Source organism: Mus musculus, chromosome 1 (assembly GCF_000001635.26).
Source record: "Mus musculus strain C57BL/6J chromosome 1, GRCm38.p6 C57BL/6J".
NCBI classification, from domain to species: domain Eukaryota; kingdom Metazoa; phylum Chordata; class Mammalia; order Rodentia; family Muridae; genus Mus; species Mus musculus.
In genome coordinates this window covers 186,576,939-186,587,234 of record NC_000067.6, presented here as the reverse complement: position 1 = coordinate 186,587,234, position 10,296 = coordinate 186,576,939, and positions in this window count along the sequence as shown.

Here is a 10,296-nt window from a genome sequence, read left to right as displayed (position 1 = left end):
GGTCTGAAATGGAGATGCCCTTACGTCATGCTTCCTGGCTAGTCTTAATCACTGGTGTCCTTTGCCTCTCACAGGCCCATCACCAGCTTTCTATCAAGTTGCAAGCTGCTAGAACAGTAGCCACAAGAAGGACATAGATGGTCGCTGCAGAATGTGGGGAGCGTGGAATTTCACCAGCATTCCTAAATCCATAGTCACTGACATCAGTAGATCTTTCCAGCTAAGCATTATTTTTACCACCTCCGCCCCCTAAGCGTTCCCTCTCTCCCAGAGATGACTAAACCCTTCCGGCATGCTATTCAAGGTTTCTAGGTAGTAGGGGACAGGTGAAAGATCAGGACTGCTGTCAGGAAAGGCTTCAGGGTGGCATAGCCAGCTATCTTATCCTAAGATTAGCCAGCTATCTTATCCCAAGATTCTGGACTTTGCTAACAGTGTATGTATGCCTTCTTTGAAGGGCATGTACCTTCTAAAGGGAGGAAGGGAAGGAATTATCTGCAGGGATAACTTCTTGTCGTCTGCAGGGCTTCCCTGCAAAGCAGTTCCTCTCTGAAAACAACGTGCTGCACCGTGACAGGCAGCCATGTATGTATGCTACATCTACCCCCCCCCCCCCCACACCTAACAGTTTCCTCCTTCTACAAAGGTTGTGCTTCGAAAGTGAGGACTGGTGAACTGATTTCAGAGTGATGATGACCATGTAGTTAAAGAGATGGTTGGATCTGTCATTGTCAAGGTTTTAGGAACACGGATTACATTTGCCCATTTTGGTCTTCTTAAGACCACTTAAGATACAGTGTTGAGTTGCCTTGCTTATATCTAGACCTATAATGCTGTAAGAAATAATAATTAGGGTGTTCTATTCTGGGATAACAGTGCTGAAGATCTAGCCCCCACACTTAAAGTATTCTTGAGCACAATTGTCACTGTGCCTATTTAAGAGGAAATTGATCAGTTAATTTAAGACCCTGTATGAAGCTGGGTATGGCAGCATACGCCTATACCCCAGACCACTAGAGGAAGAGGCAGAAGATCAAGAATTCAAGGTCATCTTCAGCTATGTTTTGAGTTTGAGGACAACCTGAGCTGTATGGTTCTGTTTAAAACAAAACAAAACAAAACAAAACAAAACAAAACAAAACAAAACCCAGAACAAAACAAAACTAACAAGAGTCCATGTTAGCTAATGTTGATCAACATGATGGTACTTTCTCAGAAAATTCCAGAGATACTTGTGGAATGAGTCACTGCCATTTAGCTCCTTCCATAAATGGCCTTAACCTAGGCAGGCCTCTTAAAACAACTGTGGGGTAGTCCCTAAACAGGCACCCACATCTAACAATTAAGACATTATTTGCAAGTTCCCACTGGCAATTCTTTTAGCTACAGTAGGAAAGCTGGAGTCTGAGGAGGTGAAGCTCAGCTGCCAGCCCACAGCTCAGCAGCTGGAGACTGCCCATGGTCAGCCTCTCTTCTTACATTATTACTGACAACCCGAGGGAATGTGAGCTGGAAATGCAGCCCACCTCTGTCTAGTGGCTGCAGTAAGCCAGGGAAGCAAGGGCTGGGGAGGGGGCTCAGTAGTTAAAGCTTTTGACGCATGAATGCAAGGACAGGAACTTCTCACTCTATACATGTCAGGTGAGTGTGACATCCCTCACTGTACTTCTAGTCTTAGAAGGTAGAGAGAAAGCTGGCTAGGGAGACCAGCCACATTGTCAAACTCTGGGTTTAATTGACTCTGCCTCAGTAAATAAGGTAGAAGATGGATGGATTCCTAAAATCAGTCTTGCCCCCCCCCACCACCACCACAGGCACTACATACATGTGCACCCACACAAATGCATGTGCTATACATGCATATATAGACATACCCACATGCATACCACATATACAGACACATAAAAAATGAAAAGAGAGAGAAAAAAAAGAAAGAGTTGGAATTTTCTTTGGTGCAGACCATCCACACTTCATGGGCTTGTTTGCCACACATTACTAATGGCTCTTGGACTAACCAGCATAGTTTTATATAGGCTTAAAAATATGACTTGTTCCAAAGACCCCCTAGTCTGTCAGAGAGCCAGTACACATTTAGACTGTTATAGATGCCAAGAGTGCTTCCTTATAGTGTACTACAATTGCGACTTATACCTCTTTGCTTTTATCCATTCTCTTTGTGATGGTTACTCTTGATTGTCAACTCCATTGGATCTGGAATCAACTAAAAAACATGCCTTGGGGTAGGATAAGCCAACAAAAAGGATGAGTGGAGAGAGAGAGAGAGAGAGAGAGAGAGAGAGGAGATCTCCCCCCACCCTCCAGCTTTCTCCCTGCTCCCAGTAGATGTCACCTTTCTGCAGCAGCTTAGGCACAAAGAGATCCCAGGAGAAAGCTGCTGCATTTGCCTACCTTGGAAGGAGGGAGCATGAGGCAGTTGTCTCATTTAGAATGATGGATTCTGTAGTTCTTTACTCCCTGTGTAGGAACCAGCCATGGGCCTCTGTTTTAGTAGCCATTGAGTGTTCTTTTACTTTTCAAAAATTTAGAAATGATTACCCAGCCATATTGATTGTACAGATTAGCGTGTTTTACTGTGACACTCCTACACAGAGATATCACCATTAGAACATATCCACCCACACAGTGTCATCTCCAGCTGTCACCTTCAATGTCCTTCCTTAATCCTCGTCCCCCTTTCTGACAACTCTTTCCTTCAAACATTTCTCTATGCTTTACTTCTGACTATATTTAAAACATCAGCTCCAGAATAGTCTAGTCTATTCTGGGCAATGGTGTTTCACCCATCTAGATGGGCCATATCTTAAGGGACAAATTCCCTTTGGAATAATATTCTCTCCACTCACTTGTATGTATGAAGTTTGCAAGGCACCAATATTCCATTTCATTCTGGGATTAAATATGTTGATCCAATGTGGCACAGTAGAGGACCAAGCTTGCTGGGGCAGTGCTCAGTCAATGTTCTGGGCCCCTCAGAGTCATCCCATTGTAGGTCACAGTCATTCCACCAGTTCAAAGTCACCAACCAAGGGGTCACTGCAGCTCACATTCCCCTGCTTGCCCTACAGGGCATCATGACTCACCTTGACAACTGTCCTAGCCAACCCAGTTCTCAGCTGTCAGAACAGGAAGCAAGTTTAACATGTCTTGCTTAATTCAGAGAGGTCAGAGTGAACTTGGTTCAGAGCCACAGTTTGCCTTCTCAAGTTTCTGTCACCTTGCATACTCTTCATGGTTTCTCAGAATAATTGACAGTGGTTCCTGGTTCTCATCACTTGACTTCCTCATCCCAAAGGGGCCTTGAGTAAGAAGAGTAGCCCACCTTCCTCCTAATTTAGGGCTAATCTTGTCTGTCCATGTGGACTCTGTGCAATGCATCTGAAGTCACTTCACAAATCTGGCCTTGATTAAACAAATAGCTTAACTTTTTAGTTAAAAAAATAGCTTATGGAAATGGAATCAAGTGTGTGCTTGTGTGTGTGTATGAGAGAGAGAGAGAGAGAGAGAGACAGAGAGAGAGAGAGAGAGAGAGAGAGAGAGAGAGAGAGAGAGAGGGAGGGATTGGGGCAGAGGCAGGCAGTCAGACAGACAGACAGACAGATTTTGCTGCTAGTACAGTTTTTCACAGAGCCTCTTGTGATAAGTGTGATGCAGAAACCCTTCCTTCCTGGGGAGGCAGACAGAAGCAGCCCCCTTTCTCCCACAGAAAGTGTGCTTGCTGAGGGTCTTTTCTGCTTCGATCTTCTTCTCCCTTACTGATTCATTTCCTTCAATGGTGTCTGCTCTCTCTACCTGTTCTTCGGTTCTCTACCTGGTATTCCAGTTGCTGCCTTTTAAGTTAAAGTGGCAGACCTCATTTCCTTTCCCATGGATTCAGTCAATGGCGCCAGAAGCTCCGTTCCTTCAGAAACACAGAAAGGGTACCCAATGGAAGAATCCATTGCTCCAGCTCCCAAGGGTCGGCCTGCTGTGTGTCCACAGCCGGGTGATGTGGCCAGCTCCTCATTTGCTGCACTCCGCCTTGAATTTCTACTTTCAACTATACCTTATCCATTATTTTATGGACTCCTGGATCCAAGGGGCCAATCTTCATTCATCTTTGCATTCTCGGTACACCATGCTTGGTAGACACTCCTCAATACAGTCTTATGAGTGCAACCTCTACTTGGGGACTCCTTGCTACACAGTATGGCTTTGTGAGTAGGCCATGGCTCTGCAGGATGCACAGTTGCTATACAGCTTTTCTTCCGCACAAACCTACACGGTAGGCCCAGAATTTCCTCTTCCCATGAAACACACCTTCTCTTCCCCATGTGTTTATTCTAAGTGCTCAGCTGAAGACTTCAGCTCTGGGACGACAGAGATTTTTTTTTTCTTTCAATAGGAAGGCCTCTGCCCCTTCCCTGCTTACTCAGCCGCCTTCACTCCAGCAGCAAAACCTCGGGCGTGCCAGCTACTCAGGTCATTTCGGGAGAAATCTAGATTCCATTTAGACACATTCTGAATGGCTTTAAATGTTTTACTTTCTCAGGGTTCCTCGGAGCCAGTGTTTATCATTAGATGAGTACAGTTACAGAGAGATCGAGGGCTTGCTTTATTCTGGGTCATATCCATTATAAAGGCCTAGGTTAAGCCAAGCTTTCCCCTTGTCCACCACTTTCGTAGGCCTTTGACTTAATTTCCCCGGCTGTGTCACCCCTTTCCTGGGATGAAGCCCCGGGCCCTGGCTGTGCCTGCTGCTTATGTCTCCTGGACCAGCAGTGCCACATTCACAGCCCCTCTTGCTCTCCTGCACTCTCATCACAGTCCGCATCGAGTGTTGGACCCGGCAGCTGACACTTGGGTTTGGCTCAGAGCTGGTTTGTAGATCACATGTCAGAGCAGAACTTGAAGTCTCACGTCCAACACAAAGAAAAATGACGCCAGTGCTTGGGAATGTCTTTAAACAGAAAATATGTCAACTCAGTGAGCCCTCAACTCTGCCCAGCTTTCTCCTTATTGTATTTATGTTAAGATGTTTGCAAAGTGTCATGTGTATGTGTGTGTGTATGTGTGTGAAATGATTTTAGGATCAAGATATGACAAATCTGTGAGTGTGCCTTAAACAAGGACTACAAGGAGCGTCACCCCTGACAATCCTGGCTTTGCTCACCCTGATTCCACTAAGTAAAAACTCTACAAAGGAGAATCCTGGATATTCACACAGACCTTGTGAATCACCTAATAATGATAGAAATAGCCGAAGTATCAGTGATTAATGGGCAGAAGTGACGAGGAAAGGCAAGCTTATGGGAAACTGTTCCTAATGGTGATGTCAGCAAGGAACAATTTGCAGACATAATTACTAAAAAATTATCAGAGTCTTCCTTGTCAAGTATTTTGTATGTTTATAGAGCTGTTGGTGACTCATTTTAGAAGTCTGGGAGACTTATTTGATTTGGAATCAGGACTTTATTATAGCTTAGCTGTTATGTAATAGTTTATTCAGACTGATGGGGAGGTATTCTTCCATGTCAACAGACCTTGTATGTGTCTAGTGAGAGCTCCCCATAATTATTTCAACAATTCATATCTGGATGTTTCCCCTATATTTCCATGCCTAGAATATGCTCTCAGTTTGTATAAAGCAGTGCAAGGGAAGTGGAGAGGCAGGCTACCAGGCTACCACCAACCCTAGTGATCTAGTAGTGTATTGGTCCAGTTTCTTTGGGATATGAGGGTGGACACAGGGGCTGGCTCTCAGGCAAGCTCTACCCTTAATGTGGGCATTTCTATATGTGTTTCTCAGCATAAGGAGCCAGGGTCCTCCATGGCTTTACTGTGGTCAACACTATAATTAGTCAGGCTTTACCCACATATTCCAAATTCCAGTGCTTAAGTGCAAAGTCATCTGGGTACACCCAGTTTGGATGTTGGCTGGGAAACTATTGTTTGATCAACACCTCTAGTTGCTAGCCTGAAGCGTTTCATTTGGAGTTTCGAAAGCACTAATAGCAACCAGATAGACATGTGTCTCTGATGTTGTTGCCTCCAGAACAACTCCAAAATAAATGTACCCAGAGAAATCCATGGCTCCCAAGGAAGGTTGGACCCTCTCTTTGCTCCAAAGGGGATGGTCTGGAGAAACAATTAGGAGGGTAAGAAGGGAGGTCCCTTGTATTCCCTTCCTGGCTGGTGTACTGCCTTGTGCTACTGTAAGAATAATAGGATTAATAGTAAGATTGAGGGGTTATTTTTTGCCTCTATAAACGTTTATCTGTTGACTCAAGGAAGCAGAATTTAAACATAGAGCAGTATAATTCATCTAAATATTTGTTCGTGTGGGTTTATATGCAGATGTGGGGATCTCACTTAAACACATCAACGGATTTATTTTTTTCACGTGGTAACCCTTTATATCTAGGTGATGTTTGTTATTATGGAGAGAAATAAGGAGGAAGGACAGAACTTTGGAATGAAGAATTGAAACAGAGAGGAAAAGAAAAGTGATAGGGCTTCCCCTCCCTCTAGGTAAATGGAGGTCAATACACATTTCCAAGGAAAGCTATGAAATTATTAACACCAACAACAGAAATGCCTCTGTTTTGTAATAATGGATAATGAAGAGTATTTTATGACCCAGAAAGTCACAGCACAAAAGGCCATACTTCCTCTAAGCGGGTTTTAGTTTACAATTAAAAAAAAAAAAGCTTCTGTTTTAACTCTTGAAGTGCACGTTGTCTTGTGAGTGGTCTCCCGAGGGATGATTCTGCTTCTTGGCTACATCAGAAATTCTCTGAAGCTACAGTACAGTCCTGTGACTTCTCTGTGACTGTCCCCCTCTGAGTACTGCCTCCTGGGAAAGGCTGAAGAGCAATTGTGTGGGACTTCTAGGCACTGGTAGGTGCACTCAATACTCACGATGATGGGTTGGTAACATGAGCAGCCACTCCAGCACCGTGTCTTAGAAAGATGACACAGCTGAAGAGCAGCCAAAAGCAGTTGAAGGCAGTTAAGAGCTGGGTGTGGTGGCATAGACCTGCAGTCCCATCTCTCCTGAGGCTGATGCAGGAGGTTGATGTGGTTAAGGCCAGCCTGAGCTAGCTGTAGACGGAAACTCTATTTCCAAACCCCAAATGCTGTGAAAGCAGTCAGGATTGTGTGTATATGATAGGTGATTTCTACAGGTCTGTTTGCTTGGATGTTGATATTTTCTCCCCTTTGTTCTTTATTTCTTCTCTCTGTCTCTCTCCTCCCTTATCTCTCTCGTCTCTCCTCCCTCACTCCTTTCCCCTCTCTCTGATAAGCCAAAGAGAACCAATTAGCACCCATTTTCATGAAATCTTTGTTTAGAGAGCATCAACAGCAAAAAATAAAAATAAAAATAAATAATAATAATAAAATGCTAATTAGCTTTTTAACCAAACCCCTGCTACCTGGAAAGCATTTAATCAAATATGAGAATGCATTAGCTACTGAGTTCTTTAAAGAGTCTCAAGAAGTTGTTATAGATATGACTCAGCTTCTGATGGGTTTCCATTCTAATAAACATATCATAGAATGAAACTATTCTGAGTTATAAAAGACATTTAGTCCCAGGACTCAGTAGGCTGAGGAGAGGGAAGTGCAGCAAAGAAAGATTCTGTTTCAATGGCGACAGAAGGAAGCACTTACTGGATCTTGGCTTCTAATCCTGTGAACACCACAGACTCTCTGGTACGTAGTAAGCACCCATGGGGACACTCTTGTGGGCCTGCAGTTGTGACATCGAATGCAAAGTGCATTCTGTGAAGATGTAAGGAAGATGTGAATTCAGTGAATACAGTCCACTGTTTGCATCATTTCTGACAAAAGCTGAAGAGATAGGAGCGGCGAGGGACAGGGTGGTGGTCCCCAACTGTCACTGCTAGAGCAGGGGCGGGGCTGACAGTGTGTCCTCATTTGCTTTAGGATACTGGATCTATCATCCCAGGACACTTCCTTATTTGATCTTTTCTCATTAGAAAGAAAAGTATATATTTAAAAAAAATGCAAAACAAAACTATCCTGACCAGGTTTCCACTTTTCCTTGCACCTGGCGAGAGAAAAGCAGAGGCAGTGGCCAGCCGGTTCCATTTGCTTCCCATTTAGTTGTGACCTTTTCAAGAGCCCTCACTTTTGTTACCAGTGTTAGGGTTGAGGTTTGTATCTGAAGGTAGGTCCTGGTTCTCTGGGGCACTTCAGACTTCAGGTTCCACTAACAGTTTCCTAGTTATTTATACCCATGAGGGACCAGCTTGCCCTTCTAGTTGGGAAAGAATATTTCCTTGCCACCAAATGGCCCCATTGTACTACTATCAACCCCAGTGATCTTAGACTCCATTCAAGGAAACCAAAGCTTAAAGAGGCCATGGCTCTCTGAGTCTTTTTTGCTTTCTTCTTCCTTTCCTCTTCACCCAACCTCTTTCCCTGACCTCCCCTTTTTTTCTACAGCATTTCATTATGTTGCTCAATCTGGCTTTGAACTTGGGACCCTCTTGCCTCTCCCTCCTGAGTGTTTGGATTACAGATGTCCACGACCATGAAGAGCAAGATCATGAATTTCTTAAGTCCCCAGTACCATCAGTAGCAAGAGGAGAAACACTTCCAAGATGACATGTGGTTATTATTAGCTTGGGGTAAAAGTTGGAGGAAATGACAGGGTCCTGGGTCCTGTCCTGATGAGGGGTATGTGCTAGTGCTGCACGAAAGGTAAGCAAAAAGGCTAAGGAGTTAGGCGAGCAAGCCATATACAACTTGACCTGGATGCTTCACAGATGAGTATCAGACATGTCCCAGAAGGAATCATGGGTAAAGGGGCTTTTTCACACGGCCCCATTCTTTGTCATGGCCACAGCCTCATGCAACGAGCTCACAGGTGTCTAGTCTCCCTTTGATTTGTCATCTCCAGAATTAGTAGTTTATTTATTCTCTATTTCTGTGTGCATGTTGGATAAATCAACAATCTGATGGGAAAATAGAGACTAAGGAGACAGGGTGGGAACACACAAATAACACAAAACAAAATACAGATATTTAAAAAAATGCTTCTGATACTGCACTATAAACATTTAAAATGTCTTAGGTACAGTGAACTAAGCTGGGCTGGAACAACTGGACTTCAGATACTTAGATACTTTTAAAAAAATCCAACAAGGGGACGATGAATAACGTCTACTATAGGAGAGACAAGAACATAGGAGAGCACATGTGAGTCCAGACATGATCTCCGTAGGCTCTTTGCCCTGTGTCTATTAATTAGTTGATTCATTCAATTTTTCTTTCTCTTATTTGTATTTCTTTCTCTTATTTAATGTAGTTAATTAATTGATTCATTCAATTTTTTCTTTCTCTTATTTGTTGTAGAATACTTGCTATAATGTCATTGCTAGGCTACAACAAGAGAGCTGTTTTAAAGAAGTCGCTACCAATAAATTCAGCTGCTTGCCCTTCCTAAATTTGTGCACTCTATTGCAGAAAACAAGATGAGAAACCAAGGAATGAGAAGGCGTTCTAATTAAGTTGGCATTGCTGTTTTAGTGTTCTTCATGAGTCTCAGGATTCTGCCCACTTCATTTGTGTTTGCTGTTGGTTTGGTTTTGTGTTTCCAGATCTGGGCATCTGAGACTGACTCTGGACTGTCCTCCAGAGGCGTGTGTGTCAGGAATGTGCTGAGTGGTGGCCATCTCTCCAGCAGGTCTCATGTCATAAACCCGGCAAGAATCCTCACGGGGGACTGGGCAGATCCAGGGCTCCCAGTCAGTCCTTACATGGGCAGAAGCCGATTTGTTCTGAGCCTGCATCACTCTCAGATCAGTTAAGCAAACCCACGAACATGATGATTTGAGTATGAGATGCCATTCTGTGTAGAGTCATCTGGGGGCTAAATATGCTCACAGGAAGCAATGTGAAACAATATTCTAAAATGTAGATAGACCTTGAAAGGTTTCTATTCTAGCTAAAACCATCTGATGGTTAAACAACTGATAGCCCATGCCCTGAATGAGTTTTATTTTTGTCTGTCTGTCTGCATGAATGTGGAGGCCAGGGATGGACCTTGGTTGCTTTCCTTGCTCTCTCTCTGTCTTGCTTCCCAAACAGCTTCTCTCACTGGCCTATAGCTCTCTAATTCAGTTTGACCAGACTGCAAGTTCCAGGGACCTACCTGTCTCCTCCTCCTCCTCACATCTAGGTGTACAAGCACATTTTTTTCCTGTGGGTTCTGGATTTATAGCTCAAGTATTCCCCACTATGTGTTGAGCACCTTACCAGCAGAGCCAG